This window comes from Prionailurus bengalensis, chromosome A1, assembly GCF_016509475.1.
Source record: "Prionailurus bengalensis isolate Pbe53 chromosome A1, Fcat_Pben_1.1_paternal_pri, whole genome shotgun sequence".
Lineage (NCBI taxonomy): Eukaryota > Metazoa > Chordata > Mammalia > Carnivora > Felidae > Prionailurus > Prionailurus bengalensis.
Window position 1 is genome coordinate 228790509 of NC_057343.1, and position 21601 is coordinate 228812109.

Sequence of the window (21601 nt, forward strand, 5' to 3'; positions counted from 1 at the left end):
GGCTCGAACTCCCGGGCCGCGAGATCGTGACCTGGCTGAAGTCGGACGCTTAACCGACTGCGCCACCCAGGCGCCCCACTGCTGGCCCATTTTTAAACATCCGGAGTCAACTGTATAAACATCCCCGTCCCTCTTCCAAATCTCGTTGGTGTTATTTCAGTTACCCCCGTAAAAGACCCTTCGCTGATCACGCTTATACCGCTGCTGTGTCCTATCTATTTATTCATCATTCGACGCACACTTATCAAGCACCTACGAGGTCCCAAGCCCGGTGCCATTTTCGAGGATACAGCTGTGGATAACAGCGTGCATCGTGCACAGCCTAAATAAGCAACATACATCCTTCCTATATCAGCCGCCATGCAATTTAAGTGTAGAAGATACTGTTCAAAAAACATGGATATACATGCTCTATAACCCTAAGCACATAGTATGTAATTTAAGATCGTTTGTAGTAGCCAAAAAAAAAAAAAGAAAAGAAAAAAAAAACATTTATAACCAAACTTCCATTGTGGACTGTGCCCTTTGAGTTCTAAAGAGGGAGATGAGAAGGAGGTAAAAAGAAATGCGGGGCTTTTGAACTTAGTTTGGTTTTTCTTGTTTGTTGTGGTGACTACGGATTTCCTATTAAGTCCTGTAGAAAGTCTCCATGTATAAAGTACAATATAAGTATGTTCCAGAAATGCCGGGGGCACGCAGCTCTTATCATCAGTGACTGATGATGAGGACCTAAGGCAGAAGGGTTGATTGCCCTGATGAGAGGCACACTGTAACTTTAGCCCTTCTAACTGTCATCAAAGGGATTCTTGGGCTTGCTGACCCCTGGGAGTGGTCCTTAAACTCAAGCCCTACACATGTTTTAAACCTTCGAGGGAGGGGCGCCTGGGTGGCTCAGTTGGTTAAGCGTCCAACTTGGGTTCAGGTCATGATCTCGCGGTCTGTGAGCTCGAGCCCCGTGTCGGGCTCTGTGCTGACAGCTCAGAGCCTGGAGCCTGCTTCTGATTCTGTGTCTCCCTCTCTCTCTGCCCCTCCCCTGCTCATGTTCATGTTCTCTCTCTGTCTCTCTAGCGCGCTCGCTCTCTCAAAAATTAATAAACATTAAAAAAAATTGAAACCTTCAATGGAGGGGCACCTAGGTGACTCAGTAAGCTAAGCATCCTCCTCCTGATTTCGGCTCAGGTCATGATCTCAAGGTTCACGAGTTCGAGTCTCGCATAGGGCTTTGTGCTGAAGTGCAGAGCCCGCTGGAGATTCTCCTCTCCCTCTCTACCTGTGTCTCTCTTTCTCTCAAGATAAATAAATAAACTTAAAAAAAAGATTCTTTAAGGAAAACCTTCAATGGATATTTTTCCAAAGCCCACCACCATTTAATATTTGATCCATTGATCCAACACTTGAATAGATCATAACAAGGGCAACACGAGACAAATAGCCTGTCCCATCCATCACACATCACAACCTTGTGTCCTCAACCGCCCCTTGACCCCAACCTGCCCCTCCCGCCAGTTCATCCCTCATGAAAGTGGGGGGGAGGGTAGGGGTGTTGGAAACATAGTCCTGTGCCACCTCACTGAGGAAGAATGTCTGATAGCATGCCTGCTTAGTTGGGACAGGTTACCCCAGGCAACCCTGCTCCCTTATTTGCGTTATTTCTCTATGGCGTGCAGATTTTTCCATAGTTCCCTAAAATATTAGGAAAACAGTGAGCAACCTTGAAACTGTTTAAAAGAGTATTTTAGAAAAAGCAGAGGGAAGGTTTCTATTCCAGGAACAGACCTCAGCTTTTGGAGACTATGTGAAATGATTGGAAGTCAAAAGTTGAGTCGAGTCGGATGCCAGGTGCTATGACTTAGACCTCATCCCTCCCTGAAAGCTAGAAGCTCTGGGTTGTCACTGGCTCTGCAGTCCAGAGTCTACTCTCCTCTGTCGCCTGTCACTCCATTTAAACATCTCCCCCCAGCTACAGTTGAGCCCGACAGAGAACTTTGCCCGACCGGACTTAAGGTTGTTCCTTCTCTCCTTCGGTGCACGCGCAGTAACCTGCACCTCTAAGTCAAGTGCAGCTGGTTTATTTTCACATGGTAATGATCTAGAAAAATGCTTTGATTGCCCACGTAAAGGCTTTTCTTTTTTTTCTTTTTTTTTTTTCAGTTTAATTATTCCAATCCTATCCTCTGTAACTGGAAGTATATCAGGGTAGATTTTCACAGAAATTCGAAGCCCTTCGTTGGGAAGAAACTTGGAGATGAGCTAATCAAAACCCTTAATTTCTTAGAAAAGGAAATGACTCAGAGAGGATAAGTGACTCGCCCGAGCACCTGTAATAGAACCAGCTAGAAGCCAACCTTCCAAGCCCACTCTCCAAACCCTGCTGGGTCCAGCGAGTAGGAACCGCTGTCTGGCCCAGAGGCTCCAGACGTGGGCGCCATGCTTGAAACGGTGGTTTCTTCCGCACTAAAAACAGTAGTATTTGAGTTTGCAGCTAATCAGGCGTCTCACACATTATCCTTACAACGGTTCAGTCGGCCCAACATCTTGGCCACAGGAATTGTCTTTAAAAGACATGGGGGACAAGTAAACAATTTTTTTAAGTTGAAGTATAATTGGCACACAGCGTTGCATTAGTTTCAATTACGGGGTTTTGGTTTTGGTTTTGGTTTTTCTTTCCTAAATGTTAAGCTGTGGCTATAATGTATACGTATAACGTATACGTATACGTTCCTGTAGCACTTTCCGTATTCAGTCTTTGTATCTGTTGCTCCCTGTTGGCTCTGAAGTGCCCGAGGCAGGGTCTGTGACTTAGCCACCTTCTGTCCTCAGGCCCGAGTATCCTATCAGGCACCGAAGGGGCACCATGAACCGTTAATAAATACATCCGTCAATTAAGACTTAACCGTGAGTCAGAAGGGTACTGATAGCACTCATCCCTGGTGGGCGAGAGTCTCCTTATTTATACTCAATTTACCCAAGTTTTACTTTTTTTAATTTTTATTTATTTATTTTGAGAGAGAAAGAGAGCACAAGGGGGTGGCGGTGGGGGTGGGGAGAGAGAGTCCCAAGCAGGCTCCGCACCGTCCACACAGAGCCCGATGCGGGGCTCGATCCCACCAACTGTGAGATCATGACCTGAGCTGAAATCCAGAGTCAGAAGCTTAACCCACAGAGCCACCCAGGCGCCCTGACTTTATGCAACTTCTAAAGCTTTCGGAAGAGGCCCTTTACTCTCGAGTCTGGTTTTGTTTTGTTTTTATCATTTTTTTTAAAATTTTTTTCTTTAATGTTTATTTATTTTTGACAGAGAGAGAGAGACAGAGCATGAGTGGGGGAGGGGCAGAGAGAGAGGGAGCCACATAATCCGAAGCAGGCTCCAGGCTCCGAGCCATCAGCCCAGAGCCCGACGCGGGGCTCGAATTCACAGACCGTGAGATCACGACCTGAGCCGAAGTCAGACGCTCAACCGACTGAGCCACCCAGGCGCCCCTAAAGTATATCTTTTAATGAGCTAACATATTTCCCTTTTATTTTATTTTGTTTTTTATTTTTATTTTGAGAGAGAGAGGCAGAGACAGAGGGACAGGGAGAGAATCTCAAGCAGGCTCTGCAGTGTCAGCCCAGAGCCCGACGAGGGGCTCGATCTCACGACCGTGACATCATGACCTGAGCCAAAGTCGGACGCTTAACCAACCGAGCCACCCAGGTGCCCCACGGCTGTGTCACTTTTGACAGTTAATAAGAGACTCATATTCAGTACACTACAATGCACATATACATCCATTCCCTAGTGTAGACTTTCCATTTAAATTCAGAGTCTCTGTTCTACTCCAAAAGCTGGTTCTTCCTCACGCCTTTATCCGGGAGTTTTCCTTCAAGGAGGGCAGCAGAGGCCCATGAAGATGGACTGGGGAGGTGGGTCAAGTCAAAAAGTAGAAATACTCTTCCCTTAGCACCTTCCTTTTCCCCCTTCAGAGCTGCCTTGGGGAAGAAGCACTGATCGGTGTCATTTGATGGGAGTCAGGGTGAGGAAAGGGGGGGCACTTGAGTCCCTCCGAAAGGTTATCTTGAAAATGGTAGAACTGTCAGATGAAAAGCGATCCCCTCGGTAGCGGCAAGGGGAAGAGACATAATGCCAACAACCAGTGTTAGCAAGGTGACTGCGGCCTGATGAGCTGGTGTTTGGGGTAAAGGATCACACGGTTCGAAAACATACACGGTGTAAATCGATTCGGAAGACCAGCTGCGTGGTGAGCGCTCTCAGTGCGGGGGCCCTGCAGAGGAGGAGACACGGCAGACCAGCCGTCAGAGCGACACAGGAGGCAGGGCCGTGAGCAGGAGTCTGCGGCTGGTGCCGGGGTCACCAGCAGATGGCCCGGTTTGCCCTGAACCTTGCGGTAGAGCCGTGAGTCTCCGTGGCTTCTGCGACTGGCTGCGGAGCACAGTGGTAAGGACTGCGTCCTGACAGGCTGAGTTTGTCCAGCAGACAACCGTGGGGAACACGGGCCGAGGGTGGCGGCGAGGAGCTTGCGGTCAGGGAGCAGAAGCAGTATCCCTTCCTCCTGGGGAAAGGCCCTGGTGATTCCAAAGGTACAGAAACTCGGCCTCTTGGTGGCCCCTCTGAGTTTATCATGATTCCTTTCTGGATTCTAGATTTGGGGGTAAAATAGAGACCATTAGCCAGGGTACGATGTGTCTTTTCAACAGTCCTTTGAATGAGGAAGAGGTGTCCCAAAGACCAGTTTCCATTTTGACTTCACAACGGCATTTTAAGAACATTCGGTATTTTCTTGAGCTCCTTTCTGCTCTAGTTCTGGGGAGCTGGTGCGAAGAAGGCGGCCTCTCTGCTCCAAGAGAGTTGGAAAAGAATCCACGCAGAGCACAGGCTTGGCTGCTGCTGGGGCCTCCCCAACCCCCTTGACACAAGATGGAAATGGGCATCCATCCAGATGGATCTTGGCAGGCAGAACCAGCCGGGTACTTTTGTGCAGTGAACAACCTTCACAGTCATACCCAGCATCCCCTGGTCGCTGAACCCAGAGACAGTCAGGAGGGGAGGATGGAGGAGTGCCGATCAGAGGAAGGGGAGAGACCACGGGTCAGAAAAAGAACGGAGAGGTTGAGAGTCCAGGAAAGATGGGCAGAGGCAGAGGTGGGGACACAGAGAGGTAGGGAGGATGTGAGGGCCCCAGAGAGCCCGGAGCCCTCACAGCCCTCCAGGGCCCTGCCAATCCTTCCAATACAAATTGCTGTAAATTTTAGAGGCGCTAAAAAGAGACAGGTTTTTAAGAAACCAGTGAATTTGACAAATTGGCAGTTGGCCAAATAGGCTATTCTGTAGGGTGATCTTGGGGAACTGGCCTATTTCGGGGAGGCAGGTATGGAGTGAGATCCTCACCAGGCTTGTCCAGACTTGGTTTTGTGGCCCCAGAGTCAGATTATGCCAAGGTCATGGGACTGTGCCCGGGTCCCCAGAGTGTATCCCACTGACCTCTGTCACCTTCAGTAGATGGAGGCTGCTTGGTGTGTGTGTGTGTGTGTGTGTGTGTGTGTGTGTGTGTGTGTGTTGCTGTCCCTTGAAGCAGAGAGAGGAGAAAGCCACCTGCGTGCCGGCCGACCGCACCACCTCACACAGTAGGGTACTAGGTGTGTGTGAGGCCGGCAGCCGTTACTACTAAAGCATCTGTTTCTTTTTCCAAAAGTTAAAATAAGTTTCTTTTACTCTGGATCCTCCTGAGCTTTGCTTTTTGATGTCAGTGGGTGGGAAAAAGGGGAAGTGTGGATCTGCACTCAAGCCTGAATCTTCTGCTCTGAGTTGCCATGGCTCTAACTGTATCCGCCAGAAATTCCCGTATTGAAGCCCTGACGTCCAGCATCCCTGAATGTGATCTTACTGGGAAACAGGGTTCAGGTGAGGCACTGCGAAATGAGTGAGGTGGGCCCCTAATCCGTATGATTGCTGGTCTTACAAGAGGGCAAATCCGGACACAGACAACCCCGGGAGCATGCCACAAGGCGCCACCAGAAGCCAGGCAACGCCTGGAGTGGACCTTCCCCAGGGCCTGCGAGGGGGTGCGGCCCCATCCACACCCTGATGCCGGACTCCACGACCGGGGGGCAAGAAGCTTGGGTTGTGCTGAGCCACCCGGTTTATGCTATTTTGCTGCGGCGGCCCCAGAAATCTCCTACACTGACGTGGTCAGGGAAGGCCACGGATCGATTAGCCACACGTGACTATTCAACTACCTGGTTTCTTTTTAAATTCTCCACTCACTGTTTGCATAAGCGTCTCCATTATTTCCAGATTCTTCGCGTAAGAATCAGAGTAGCGGGTTTGCTGAGAAATACTTTTCGTTGGTACGGCGCTGTCCCCAAATTTCCGTGATTAATTATAGGCCTGGTTTTTCGGGGCTTTTCTCGGGGGTGGTATTGACATCACGGCGTCCGATGGAAGCAGCGGTGGGGGATGTGGGTTACTTTGCATTTTGGCTTTGCGCTGCTGTCCCCGAATTGAGTCATCCCGTACACCTCTGAATCAGGCCCTTGAACAGGCCACTGTCCCCAGCAGCGAAAAGCCTAAACACATTCCCAACGTCCGGAGAAGGAATTAAGTTGCTAGTATTTTATCCAGTTGTATTTATTCCTCCAAGTTGTCTCAGAACCTCGACACTTCTCTTCTTCCCACTTGGATCTTATAAATGGTATCTGATTTGGCACCAAGGTGTAGAGATTACTGGTTTCGGTTTAACGTGTGTGTTCTACAAAGAGAAGAACGGTGAAGACACCGCATTCTCCCCGGGGCCCGCCGGGGAGTCCCGATTGGCCCGTGGATCCTGCAGGGACAAGTGTTGGCTGCTGACCCCCCCCTGGCTCAGGTGCGGTTGCCAGGCTCCCCGAGGCTTTTCTGGTGCAAGGGGAGATTTATCAGAGTAAGGTGACAGTGTTGTTCCAGCAATGGCAGAGGAACCCGGCAGGGACTGAGTCACGGACTTCCAGGAATTGTATTTGATGACCGTGCCTCTTTTCTTAGTTGTTTTTAGGAGTCTCCGCTCAAAACCAGAACCAGCGTGGAGAGCAGTTTTCTTCTTACACGGTGGGCATGTTACAGTGTGTAGGACCGAGGCATGGCTGGCTCACATGCATAGGCAGGACCCTCCCAGGGGCAGTTCACAGTAAGGTGTGTGGACAGGGCAAGGCTGATGCCCGTGGCTTGTCGGTTTTCTGATGTCAGCCTGTGCTCACACGCTCCCGGGTACTTGGGGCTCTGAACGTGAGCGTGTTCCCGGTGGCCTGAAACTCTCGGTTGCCCTGTGGGATTTACACGGATACGATATGTAAGGGGTCAGCAAACCCCACGTAAAATACCCCCGTGATCTCAAAGAACCCCACAGAAACGCATGTACATCAAGCAGTGTGTGAAATGCGCACGGCGAGGACATGAAATGCCACTTGGTCCGTTAAAGGGTCATCCTGTGTGCTTAATGAAGCCAGAGACCGTTGGACCCAGGAACAAAAGAGAACAGTCAGAAACCGCTCAGGTCACGGACGTATTTCACTGGTTGACCTCTCCCAGCTCTTAGGTGACCCCTGCGCCTACAGGTGGGCTTAGAAAGTGACCTGGAAAGCAAAGTCACGTTTAGCTAATGACAGGTGACCTTTGCCCAAAACGTTATTTTCTCTTAAAGGGTTTATTACTGCGTTTCCTGCTGTGGGGTCCAACACAGTGAGGTAAACATGACTGAATTGCGCCACGAGATTGTTCTCGGGGTCCTTTCGTACTTAACCTTCTGAGCCCAGGGCACCACTCAAGAGAAACACAGTGTGATGGTGAGAAAAATTAGCAGTGCCTGGAAAAGCTGCTCGCCGTGAATCAGGTGCCAGATGGTTTTCAAGGGCCTGTCTTTTGATCCTCCCCGAGAGATGGCTCTTGACCCACGGGGCTCGAAGAATGAATTGGGCCAAAACAAAACAAGACCGCCAGCACCTCTGAACTGGAAAGGGGCTTAGAGGCAGGGCTGCAAGCCTGCGCTGAATGGCCCTGGGGCCCTGGGAGAGGGATTTACCCTCAAGCTGGAATTCAGTACCCCAGAGCTCTCTGTGTTTACGCACGTGGTCCTGAGGTCCTGGGGCCTGGAGTCAAATCCCGGCTCCTCTGGGCACCAGCTGGGTGGCTTTGGAAGGGTCATCTAAAACTAAGCCTCAGCTTCCCCAGCTGCCAGACGGGCATGATAAGAATACCCTCCTCCTAAGACTTACGAGCACAGCGCCAGGCACGCTGTAAGCAAAAAACACCAGCTCTCGTGATCAGGAAGTCCCCCAAATACACGGGATTCCAAGCGAAGATAAGGTATCTGTGTATGTAAACAAGCGGCTATTGGTACATTGGATGCCAGTGAATAAATCTGTGAATTTTTCTACTTCTATCTATACATCCTTCCAAATTCCTGTGGGATTTTTTTTTTTTTTTTTTTGGTGTTTTGAAAAAATCAGTGTCTCGATAGATGTGCACATAGCTTCTCCAGGAGGACCGGACGCATACACGAGACATATAATATGCGTACCGGTTTTCTCCCTGAGGCTTGGGAAAGCTCTTCGGAGGCCCCGTCACACCTTTCTGTGTGGCCTCCAGTGCCAAATGCGGACAGTGCTCACTCCGTCCGTCGGCCGTCTTGCTAACTCAGAAATGTCAGTTACCCACACTCTACAGTGAGCACAGGAAGAGAAATCCCTGTTTTTAGCCTTCTGGCCCAGAACGTCCAATACGTTTGTAGATGCCAACCAAATGTTGGAAATGCCGGCAGGGAAAGATTTGAAGCCACATGTGTGTGCACTGCAAAAATTCTCTGAAGCCTGAGCTTTAGAAGGATGCTCGGGGCTCTCTTCTGATGGGCACAGCTACCCAGACGGAGGACACATGCGTATCTACCCAGGCAGTCCTTCACCAGATGCTCCAGCCCCTGCTACATAGCGGGCTCTGAGGCTACCACAATGAAATAAACACGCAAAGTCGCCTTTTTCGATGGAATGTATCGTCTCCTAGAGCAGACAGGCAGTAAACATATACTGTGGTGTTGGGCAGTGTGTTCGTTTTCTGTGGCAGCTGTAAGAAATTGTCCCGAACCTGATGGCTTAAGAACAACAGAAATGTAGGGGCGCCTGGGTGGCTCAGTCAGTTAAGCGTCTGACTCCGGCTCAGGTCATGATCTCACAGTTCACAAGTTTGAGCCCCACGTGGGGCCGTGTGCTCACAGCTCAGAGCCTGGAGCCTGCTTCCGATTCTGTGTCTCCCTCTCTCTCTGCCCCTCCCCTACTCTCTCTCTCTCTCTCGCTCTCTCTCTCTCTCAAAACGAAATAAAAATTTTTTAAAAAAGAAAACAGAAATGTACTCTCTCATAGTTTCGGAGGCCAGAAGTCTCCAGAGGCCAGAAATTCAGTTGACTGGGCTGCTGTCAGGGTGTTTGTTCTCCAGCCTCGCTCCCTCCCGTGGCTTCAGAGAACCTGTCCCTTGCCTTTTCCAGCCCTTGGTGGCTGCCACGTTCCTCGGCCACATCACTCCCGCCTCTGTCTCTCTTCCTAGGACCACCTCTCTGTGCCTGTGCGGGGTCTCCCTTTGCGTGGCTCTCACGTTAGGAGGACTCTGTGACGGTGTTCAGGGCCCCCCAGACGTCCCCAGATAATCATACCTCAAGATCCTTAATCTAATCATACCGGTTACTATATAAAGTGATGGTACTTGCGTGTCCCGGGGATTTGGGACTGAACAGGTCTTTGCAGGGCCATTACGCGACCTGCAGCAGGCACTCACAGGTGCTTGGGAGAAAAATAAAAGGAAAGAGGGTGAGGGAGACTCCGCTTTGGACGGGCCGTCAGGGAAGGCCCCCCGAGGGAGCGCATTTCCCGTAGGCTTTCTGTTTCCTTCCTCTTTTCTGATTGTGCGGGGCAATTTCTGTTCCAGCCTCCTTTCCGAATTCCTAGTACTATTTGATCCGACCCGCCACTTCTCCACGGATTGTGAACGCTGTTTTCTTTAATGCGTTGAATTCCTGCCCCCCTCGCGCCCCCCCCCCCCCAGTGACTCCAGGAGGACACGGTCACCCTCTCCCACGCGAGCAGCCAGCCTCCTTCTCCTTGTAGGTCAGAGTCCCATCCAGAAGGCTCTTCTTCGTCTTGGCCCCCGGCTTCCTGAGATAAGCCTTGTCTGGGAGGGATTAGGTTGGAGGCTAAGGAGACAAGGTGACTAAGTGACTAAGTCTGCAGAAATCAGGATGGCATTGCAACACAACTGGATGCCTCCAGAGCCCTGAGTCCGGTAGGAAAATATGTGCCATCGAGGGGCGGAGGCCGCTGCAGAATGTAAGGTGAAGGTATTTGGTATTTAAAGCATTTTAATTCTAAAGCTTCAGAGCTTCAGGCCTCCAGGACCCTCCCAGGAGGGAGGGAAAGCCAGAAGCAGCAGCAGCCAGAAGGACGCAGTCAGAACACTCCGCCCGCCGGGTTATTTTCTCTGTGACACACTGAGATAATCCGTTTCGGTGAGGTTCAGATAATCCTGAAATAACTCCTTGTGCTGTTCTCACTGCATAAGTCCCCGGGAAGCACAAATCTCAAATATGGCAACAGGAACTCCGCTCCGCGTCCTCGTCCCCCACCCGGCCCCCGGCCCCAGCCGCAGCCCCCTCTGCGGGACCGGTTGCTCACCCCGTCGGTATCGGGAGCGCCCCTAATCCCGGCCGGCACCCGGGCCCCGGCCACGTGCTGCTCTCGGGGCCTGAGGCGCTGCTGGCAGAACCACGGGCCTCGGACAGGGCGTCACTCTCTGGGCAGCGCGCCCCTTGTCCCCTCTTGCTGCCCTGGGGGGGTAACAGAGCGCATCCCCCCCCCCCCCCCCGTACACATCAAGAATTGCCAGTTCTGAATGCATCCCGCTCAGGGCCGCCTCCCAGGAGAGCATGTCAGTCCTGAGGCCCTCGGCTGTGTTCTGGAAAGCTGCAGAGTCCAAGCCGCTCAATAGTAAAAGCTGCCATTCCACGGGACCTCGACCAGTCCCGTCTTCAGAGTTAAAAGTTTGGTTCACGCGAGTGACCCAGTCTCACCTTCCTGCTGCTGAACTTGCCCAGGGGCTGTCTGTCACTCAGCCATCGGGGCAGCGGACACTGCAGGCCTTATTCAGGCCACGGTACCATGCTGACCCTGTGTCTCCAACAAGGACGGCCTGTTTGGGGCTTTGTTCTGCGGGGCCGCCCCACCCCCGCGCCCGGACACTGCCTGCTCGTTGTTCGCATTATCCAGGAGAAGAAAATGACCCTCTTGTGCATGGGGAGGACAGAAGGGACCGAAGGTAGAGAAACTGAATTCAGAACTTTCTCACTTGGCACCTCTCAGAGTGTCCGCGGAGCGTGTACCGATGGAAAGCTCCGGTGCGTCATAAGCGTCTTGGCGCGTCTGCTTTTTAAGCGAGTCATCACGCATTGCGGATTTGCGGGGTTCCTTGGTTTGTCTGGGGGAACTCAGAGGAGACTAAACCAGTTAAGACCAGTCCCCGAAACTCCACCTAAATCCTCATAAGAAAATGACAGTATAAAAAGATTTTTCAGGGCCGCCTGGGTGGCTCAGTCCGTCAAGCATGGACTCTCAGTTTCGGCTCAGATCATGATGTCACGGTTTCGTGAGTTCAAGCCCCGCGACGGGCTCTGCACTGACAGTACAGAGCCGGCTTGGGATTCTCCCCCCGCCCCCGCCCCGTGCTCTTCTCGGGCTCTCGGGGGAAAAAAATTTTTTAATTAAAAAAACGTTTTAAAAATTAAAATGTGATTCCATCACAGTGAAATGCATCTACTGTAAAACTTAGCATCGTAACCGTTGATGGAGTTCAAAATTTTCAGGTTTTAAGGTTTTTAGTCACTTTTCAAGTTTTAGGTGTTAAAGTTCAGTACATTCAGTTGTGCGACCGTCCCCCCCCCCCCACCCCCTGCCCCTGGCCCTGAGCAAGTTTCGGTTTGACTGTTAACCGTCAAAGGAAAGTCAAGGCTGAGCGAAGCTCCGTTTGGAACTTTCTAAACACTCTTCAAGTCGGGTAAGAATAGGAGAGAATTGAACATTGTGCAGCCAGAGGCAGCGCCCTCTGCAGGCTTGGCGCACGGCGCCCCCTGCTGGTGGGAGTGTGTGCTCCTTGCTGACAATGCAGTCTTCGCTCCCAAAGCAGCCCTGAGCGGTCCAACCAGGTGTATTTGGCAGTTTCCTTCCATCTAAGTGACAGCGGGGATGGTTTAGTTCTCGTGTTCTTTTAAAAAGCCGACTGTAAAACCCACGTCTGAGAAACGTGAACTTTTTACCGCGGCTGTGAGAGGTGCATCTACTCCCTTAGGAACGTGCTTCTGGCTAAGACGTGTCACAGCAAGTCTGACTGTCAGCAGGCCACGCTGGGAATACCAGGGGTGACAGAAACACTCTGTGATGTGCTTTTCCGAGCTCCCCAGCTGCACGGAAAACCAGGTTGTGTTTCTCTGTGTAACAGGTGCAGTTTACCCCACCTGTTTCTACCGAACTTTCTACCTGCCCGACCTTCCGGAGACGGCGCCCCGCGTCTCCTCGCCGTGTCTTACTGTAACGCTCAGGACTCTTACTCTCCTGTGACGGCCTCCTCCACGGAAGTGTCCCCTCCCTCCTCGGCGGCCCCCTCTTTGTCAGAGGATGGCCAGCACCGGCCCACAGAACGGCAGCCCGGTCCCTCTGGCGATTCCTCCGGGCTGTGCTCCCCGTCACCCTCTTTAACGCCGATGTCCAGAAATGGGGCTTCTTGGCCACTTTCGCACATTATGTCTTGCTTTAGGCATTTCCACTCTAGCAAAACGGCCTATTTGTTTTCCTTCAGAACCGGGACTCCCCCGCTTCTAAGAGGCATCTCGATGGAAAGCTGGGTCACGAACTGGTTTGCACTGGGAAGGCTCTTCGACATGACCGAGTGTGGCCCAGGTGGCAGCCAGCAAGCGGGAGTGAGAAGCTGGGCCGGACGGGCTAGACGGGCTTGTGGAGCACACCTGGGCTCCAGGCTGCCGTGGCCTAATGCTCATTCATATCACGCGGCATCCCTGCCTCTTCCTTCCTCACCTCTGTCCCCCAGAGTTTCCCTTTAATACTAACTGTAATTCCTCCAAATCAGTCCTTCCTCCGCTCCCCCTGGCCCGTGGCCGACTCCCCTGAACTGTTAATGGTAGTTCCCCCGCTTCTGCTCTTGTTCGCACCCCTAGTCGGTCCTCACACAGCATCAGAGACTGGAGGGCCTGTCAGCACGGTAATCTGACCATACCACCCCCCCCCCACCTCCGGGGCGTGGCCCGGCGCCATGACTATGGCCCACAGAACCCTCGGCGAACTCCCCACCCCACCCCCTGCCATGTGCATACAGCCAACTCTATTTGATGCTAAGAATCAAAAGCCCAAATGATGTTCCTTGGGTCTCCATCGGCTCTCACTAAAAACTCAGGCAAGATGGGCGTGTGTTACCTTGATAGTGTCCCGCTTTTTCTGACAGTGTCCCTCCACCCCCAAGTAAATCCAGTCAGTGTCAGTGTGCCTTCCGAATGGGGGGACACGGGACGCAGCTTCCCAGGACGCTGGTCATGAAAACTGAGTTGCCAGCCGCCTTCTGAAAGTTGCCCTCCCTCGAAATCGGGACTTCTCACATCCCGATCATGGGCACACACCGACTGGATCTGGGAAGACAGGAACAGGGGTCCTTTTAATGCTAAAATGTTCTTCTGACAAAGAAAAAAGAATACTGGTTCTTTGTGGAAACCAGGGAAAAGCACAAAGAGGAAAATAAAATCAATTCTAATCTTAACCACCTACAGATGACTCCTCTATTAACATTTTATCGAGGTCCCGGGAGACCTTTTAGGATGACGATGGCTAAGACTGATTGATCACATTGACCATGCCAAGTACTGACGGGGCGCTTAGCGCATGTCACAGGCCCCCCAGCGTGGGGCCACAGATGTTCTGGTGGTCTGGTCGTCTACAGTGCGGTTAGGAGCTGGCCCCAGATTGTGAATCAACTTATTCTCCAAACTCACAGCCCAGAGCCAAGCTCAGAACCACCTCCTTGTACGCGGTATCGTTGAGGGTTAACCACTGGCTTACCCGCTGGAGACTTAAACCCAATTAAAAGGCTGTTGACCCTTTCTTTCTAAGTAAAATCTCCAAACAAAAATAATGCCCAGGGCTGACAATTTTAACCAAAAACAGCTGCATGAATTTTGCTTTTTCTAACTGCAAGGGATAAGAATCTCAGAGTTACTACTAATCCTGATTCTTCGGGGTAACGAAGACAGCTTTGTTTTGAGTTCCTCAAAAGCATGGTCAGCAGCTTCTGGAAATTAAGTCAAACCCAGAGCTCTTGGCAATGGAGCTCCACAGATTTCTTTGTGGAACAGAATCCCCACAGGACACAGTGGAATCTCCCCAGGACGTGCAGACACGGCTGCCCCACTGTGGCTGGGTTTGTATGTTCTCGAGTTCAGATGCTGACAGAGACAACTGGCTGCTTCAGATCCCAATCCCGAATGCTTGTTCCCAGGCAGGGCAGGGACTAACTCTGCGTGACGAGGCGAGGCTTGGGAAGGACGCCCCTTCTGTGGTTCTAGTCGCGTTGACTCAGGCGATAGCATCGTAGACCCACGGGTGTTATTTCTGTGAGGCTTAGGGCTTCCTTCGTCTTTTGTGCATGCTGTCAGCCTGTTTGAGGATTCTAATATATGGCAGAACTTTGTCATAATGTAGATCATTGTTATACAGACTTAGAAACAAGAGGTTAAATGCTGCCCCCAACACAGAACAACCACATACAGGTGAAGCCTTAGCTTAACAGGTTGCCTCTAAGGAGCCAAAGCATCATTAGAAACCATGACCATTCATGTTATAATTGTGAATAAAAGGACTGTGGCCCAGGGGCACGTGGGTGGCTCCATCGGTTGAGTTTCTCTTGATTTCAGCTCAAGTCATGATCCCAGGGTCATGGGATCAAGCCCCACATCAGGCTCCTTGCTGAGCATGAAGCCTGCTTAAGATTCTCTGTGCCCCTCTCCCCAGTTCCCTCCCTCTCTCTCTCTCTCTCTCTCTCTCTCTCTCTCAAGTAAGATTTTTTTTAAAAGGGGGCTGCAGCCCAAGGGTGGTTCATTTCTCAAGAGGCTAATACAATTAAAAGAAAAAGCCAGTAACCCTGAAGGTAGAACATTTGTCTGGAGTGGTCTATGCTCGACTAGAGATGAACGTACCTTGAAACACAAATAAGTGTTTTCAAAGTTCACGATAGAAATGCCCTAGTCCATCATCTGGACTTGGAAGACTCAGTCTGTCAAATACAAGAAAGCGGGTCATGGACCTTCTTCTTTACTATCCTTTTAGCATTCGTTTAGATTTACAGAAGCTGTGTGAAGACAGCTCGGAGAGCCACCTCTCGCTCTGTCTAGCTCTACGAGGGCCCCTTTGACGCAGTTGTGAGTCGTGGAGCCAACACGACCGTGACTTCAGCTCACAGCTCATTCCGATTTCACCAGCTCTGTCCTCACCTCCTTCTCGTGTTCTAGGTCCCATCTGCGTGACCACATTACAGTCAGTCTCCTTTTCCCTCAGTCTCCTCTGGTCTGGAAGAGTTTCTCAAACTTTGTTTCTGTGGCCTTGAGAGTTTTGAGGAGGAATACTCACTAGGCATTGTGTGGCACGTCCTTCCACGTGGGTTTGTCTGAGAGTTTTCGCTGTTAGACCGCGCTTCCGGGTCTGGGGGGAGGAAGCCGACCTAGGCGAGGTCCCATTCTCCTCACATCGCGTCAAGAATACAGGGTATTCACTGAGTGTTGTATGGAAACCAATTTGACAATAAGTTTCGTATCAAAAAAAAAGAATACATGCTATTGATATGACTTAATCACTGTTGGTGTTGACCTTGATCACCTGGCCATGGTCGTGTTTACCACGTCTCCACCGTAAGGGTCCTTCACCCCACTTTCTGCAACTGCTCTTTAGAAGGAAGTTTATGCGGTCAACTTGAGGAGTAGCAGGTATGTGTCACCTCCCTGAGGCCTTATCCAAATATGTAAACTATTTGGACCTCTGTGTGGCCGATTTAGCCTTATTTGTTTATATCAGTATGGATGCATGGGTATTTATGGTATCCTGGGGGTCATAATTCAATTCTGTATTATTTTGGTGCTCACATCGTTCCAACTTTGGCAATTGGGAGCTCTTTCCACTGAGCTCCTATGTTCTTTGACATGTTACTCCAGGGTGATCATCTCATATGTTTCCTGTCCTCGTCTTAGAATAAGCCACTTCTCTAAGAAGCCCGGTTCCTTTTATTGGAGAATAAATAGAAAAACCAAGATCTGGGCACCGAGTGGGTTGTTCTATTTTGCTGGCCGCTGCCTAATGAGATAATATTGACAGCCAGCTCTGCAGGAAAAAAAAAAAAAAAAAAAAAAAAATTCAACCCTGCAGCTGCTCCAAGGAGAACAAATCATGTTCATTGTCAGTAGTTTATTAGGTTTGTGTTCTGGTTTGGAAAAGTCAATGTCATTAGGCTCTGCAAATATTTGAGGAACACGGCCTCCATGGTCAACGGGGAGGGCGTGTTCCTAGGGAAGACTCCTCTGGCTGAACTCATTAGAATAACACTTTTCCTGAAATGGTCTTTGTTAGGTTAACTTCTGAAGCTTCTTGTTTTCTGAAACAGACTAGTCGGATCTGATCTGGTTAGTACTCTTATTTTTTTTAATTTTTATTTTATTTTTGAGAGAGAGAGAGAGAGAGAGAGAGAGAGAGAGAGTGAGTGAGGGGCAGAGAGAGAGGGAGACACAGAATGCAAAGCAGGCTCCGGGCTCCCAGCTGTCCGCACAGAGCCCGCTGCAGGACTCGAACTCACGAACCGTGAGATCATGACCTGCGCTGAAGTGGGACGCCCAACCGACTGAGCCACCCAGGCAGGCACCCCATGATCTGATTAGTATTCTTAAGGGAAGTTGACGTGCAGGTGCATATTGCAGCTTTTAACCACCACCATACCTACTTCTCAGTTGCACATATTCCCTTCTGGGCAGTGCAGGAGACAGTCGCCTTTTTAGGGACTTGCTGGAAGGCAAGGGGCATTTTCATACTGGAAGCAGGGCAGAGACAAAGGGCCGTATTTATAAACTTGGGCGGGGAGGGGGGAGGGGGGAAGAAGTAAGCATCAAGATACGTAGTGTCCCTTCTCTTTGAATAGTTACCTGGGATTGCTGAAGCCCCAGACCAGACTAACAGCGTTCTTGTTCTAGAAGACCCAGTCTAGGCTCTACGTGTGTGGGACTGAACACCCCGAAGAGGCGCCTCCTTGTGGCATGTGACCTTGATAGGGACGTGTAAGATATGCTTGGCACAGGTAGATACCAGATGGAGACCAGAGGGGTTCAGTGATTCCAAGTAAATGCAGCGGAACTTTAGAAATGGAGTATGAGGCCACCTCCAGGGAGGCTCTATTAGAGATCCACCAGACCTTCACATTTGGTTTCCAAGGGACCAGAACTGTGGCCACTCGTCCAAGTACTTGATAGTTACGTAAGTGTCTCGTGTGACTTGTCCCTGTCGCTGTGTCCTCCAGACACAGATGGGTCTCCCTCCTTCAGAGGTTACTGATAATCTCCTCCAAGGCAGTAAAAAGCTGCCAGGTGAACATTCTGCACGTGGAGAAGCAAGAGAGAGGAATTCCCTTACCGCACATGCTCGCTTGTACCGTCCTGACAGACGATCACACCCTCCTTTCTCCTCGGTTTGTTGAAACTTAAAGACCACCTTCCAGGGACTTACAAAACAGAGAGGTTGGCTTTATCTCACATTCAGATAATCGCCATCGCATAAATACAGCATGCCAGTGATTCTCCCGAAAGCTTAAGTTCTTCGGGGAATATGCCCTGGTTATCTCCCTCCAACCTTTAAGCAAGACCCAGGATGGCTTACCCTCCATATGCCCTAAGGCACAAAGCAAGTCCAGACTTGGGGGCGAAGCTCATTTCATCTTCATACTTTACAGCTTCACTGTACTGGAAGGTGTTTGGAAGGGCAGATGTCCCCCCTCTTCCTCAGGGAAATGAGTTGTGTCCCCATCCCGCGCTCGGTGTGGTTTTGAAGTTGTAATTGCGTGAGCTTGCTCCCCACCGCCTCCCCAGAGCCCGCCCCCGAACTAGAGGTGTGAACCTCACCATTTCAGGCTGGCGGCTTTGCAGTGGGAAAAGATGACACGGCCAGTTGTCCAGGCCGCTGGGTAATAAAGTCTCTGAGCTCTGAGTTACTGGAATTAAGGAAGTATTTTTCCCTTCGTGTCAAAAAACGGGGTGTGAGTGCTGACAGCAGGCAGTAGGGTTAAGTGATTGTACACCTGTCAGTTTTGAAAAGCGATGGAATATTCTTTCCAGACGCTGGAGATCCCATGGTGAAACAAAGGCTTCATCACTTTTATAAGGTGAGACATTTTTAGAATAGATCTTCCAGGGTATTTGAGAAAACATTTCAACATGACACGGTTAATGGGACCAGCCTAATTCCATGAAACTCAATTTACCCAAAGCCTGAAGGATCTTATATTCTGACATCTCAGCGTTCTGCTTTTACATGATGGTGATTCATTTTATAATGTATTCACCTTCCTTTTAAAGAGGAATCACTTGCACCTTAAGAAAGGAAGAGAAATAGTGGATGGAATTGGCAGGTTTTTAGCATTCTCTGCCAAAGTGATATAGTTACATCTTTTAATTCAGGGTTTGTTAATCAATTATGCACACACAAAGTTTTAAAAAGTCGGTTCTCTGGGGATTGTTACCGACGATAGCCGTTCCCCTAGGCTGCCCACTCCCCACTTTCCATACTCCCAGGCCCCAGACCCCGCAGCTCTTTAGATGGGCTCCGACTAAGGCAAACTCTGACCGCTGAGCCTCATTCCTTCCATTTCTTGAAAAAAAAAATGTAGTTTTTCCTGGACCTCATCACTGTCCTATTTATAATTTTCCTCAGCTTTCTGTGTATTTGCCACTAACTTATTCCCCCATTTTCCCTTCATTGCAGAAACCCCATCATGTGTTCAGACCATTTTACATACCCTATTCCGACCAGCTCCAGGGCAGATCACCTGACCCGTGGGCCTGTCTCAGCCCTCCCGGGATCTCTCCTTACCCCTCTCAGGGATTCCCCGCGCCTTTTTCCTGAGATCGATCCTGTGTCTTTCTTTTTCTTCATCCGTGACTCCCTTGCTTTGCAGAGTAAACCCCCAAAGGCTTCTCGAAAAAGTATGCATGGGAAGGAAATCCTTTGAGGCCTTGAACGTATGAAGATGTCTTTCTTCCAACACACTGGATTGACCGTTGGATTCTGAGTTCTAGGACAGAAACCAGTTTCCCTCCTAACTCAGTGCCCTATGTCTTCTAACTCCTGGTGCTAGCTGTCTACAGTCTACAGTCTACAGCTGGAAGCTCCTAGAATCTTGTCTCTGCCTCCAGCATCGTTGATGCCATGCCCAGTGGGTCTTTCTTCATCCGCTAGGCTACATCCTCACGTTGGACCCTAGGACAGTCTTAAAAGTCTCAGCTTTCAGCTTCCAGACTTTCACTGTTCGTCTTCCTGGAACTCCTGTTATTTGAGTGTTCGGCGTCCCAGACTCGTCCTTTATTTCTGTTCTTTGAATCCATTCTCGTTGTCCGGGTCCATCTTTGTTGTAGATTTCTTCAACTTTCTCTTACTGTGACTGTGTGAATTTCTTGTTTCTGATTTAATCTTTTTATTTTTCAGAAGGACTGTCTTGTTCTTCATCCTTTTAAAATAACATTTCCATTTGGTCCCTGTTTCATGGATGTAGTTAGTATCTTCTCCCATCACTCTGGGAATGTCAATGGGGAAAAGTTCCTTCCCCCCACCCCGCCTCTCTCTCTCTCTCTCTCTCTCTCTCTCTTTCTGTGTGTGTGTGTGTGTGTGTGTGCACCGTGTACCTGTGCATGTGTGCCCACACACCTGTCCATCTTTCTGTCTCTGCACTGTCTGTGTTTCCTTCAAAAATTTTTTCCCTTTGTTTTAGCCTCTTCAGCTCTAAGGCCTTCCTCGAAGTCTGGTGATCCCTGGCTGTCTCCTCATCTGTACGGATGGGCATCAGAAGCCGACTGACAACCGTGCATGTGTGGGGGTGGCCTGTCCCCTGTGTGGGCCTTGCTGGTGGCTGGAGGGGTGGGGATGGGGGGCGGGGCCTCATCAGGAGCCTCCAGTGTCAGGAACCCTGGTCTCCTCCGTGGGAGGGATGCAGCTGGTTTCCTGTGTTGCAGGAACTGAGCAGAGGAAGAAGACAGGACCTTCAGGGTCGTCCTCCCTTAACCCCCCTCTTTCCTGGGCAGCACCTGCCTTCCACTGTACCGACGTTATCCAGACATGAAAGTCCAGGGCCCTGCCAAGTTCAGGGGACACCGTCACGAGCTGTGCAAGAGCAACTGTGGACAAGTTGCTTACTAACTAGGCTTTTCAGCAGCCTGCTATTGGCCCCGCTTTCACCCCCACTTCCAGAAGGGTCTGTCACCACATTTCCTGACCCGGGGGGGAAAGGGAAGAGCTGCAGACAGCTCGCTTCTCCCCATCAGTGTAAGATCATGCCATTTTCAGGGCACCTGGGCGGCTCAGTCCGTTGAGCATCTGACTCTTGATCCCGGCTCAGGTCATGATCCCAGGGTCGTGGAATCAAGCCCTGTGTCAGGCTCCCTGCTAGAGCATGGAGTCTGCTTAGGGTTCTCTCTCTTTCTGCCTCTAGCCCCTCTCCCCGACTCTCGCTGTCTCTGTAATATTAAAAAAAAAAAAAAAGATGCCATTTTCTTGGGTCTGTTAAATCAGTTTACTGCTTGCCCACCTGCTCTCCAAAGGTGCACATTTTGTGGGTATTATCTCTTATTCTCTCAACTCGACCTCGGAGAGCTCCAGAACCTATCATTAATTTAAGCGTCACTGTTTCCTTTTTCATTAGGTGTGCTGATTCAGTGTGGCTCTGTGCATGCAGAATATTCCAGATGCTTTCAGGTCCCTTCTAACTCTTTGGTTAAAGCTATAAAAAATCACAGGGGCGCCTGGGTGGCTCCGTCGGTGGAGCGTCCGACTTCGGCTCAGGGCATGATCTCGCGATCTGTGAGTTCGAGCCCCGCGTCGGGCTCTGTGCTGACAGCTCGGAGCCTGGAGCCTGCTTCGGATTCTGGGTCTCCCCTCCCTCTGCCCCTCCCCTGCTCATGCTCTGTCTCTGTTTCAAAAATAAATTAAAACATTAAAAAAAAGATTTTTTTAAAAACCTATAAAAATCACAGTACTGAGCATGGTCACCCCGAACTGACCGAGCTGCGTAGCACAGTAGTTAAGCCGCTCACGAGCGCACACGGGTCTCCCTCACTAGCTGGGCTACCCACTCAGATGCATGCCACATCTGCCCACTGCTGGGGTCCCTCTGGGGCACTTGTGGCAAATGGGCGGGGGCCCGTGTCTGAAGGTGAGAACAAAGCAGGACGGCAGCCGTTTGAGGACGGGCGCACCATTCGCCCTCTTTCCTAGCTCCTCGGGGTCATGGGACACC

The 21601-nt window shown here is 50.5% G+C and overlaps 1 protein-coding gene across 2 annotated transcripts in view; it reads left to right on the forward strand.

Moving 5' to 3' along the window:
• The window catches only part of ANKH (ANKH inorganic pyrophosphate transport regulator), a 139762-nt gene that overhangs the window by 110255 nt on the left and 7906 nt on the right, over window positions 1-21601 (forward strand). The window lies entirely within an intron of this gene.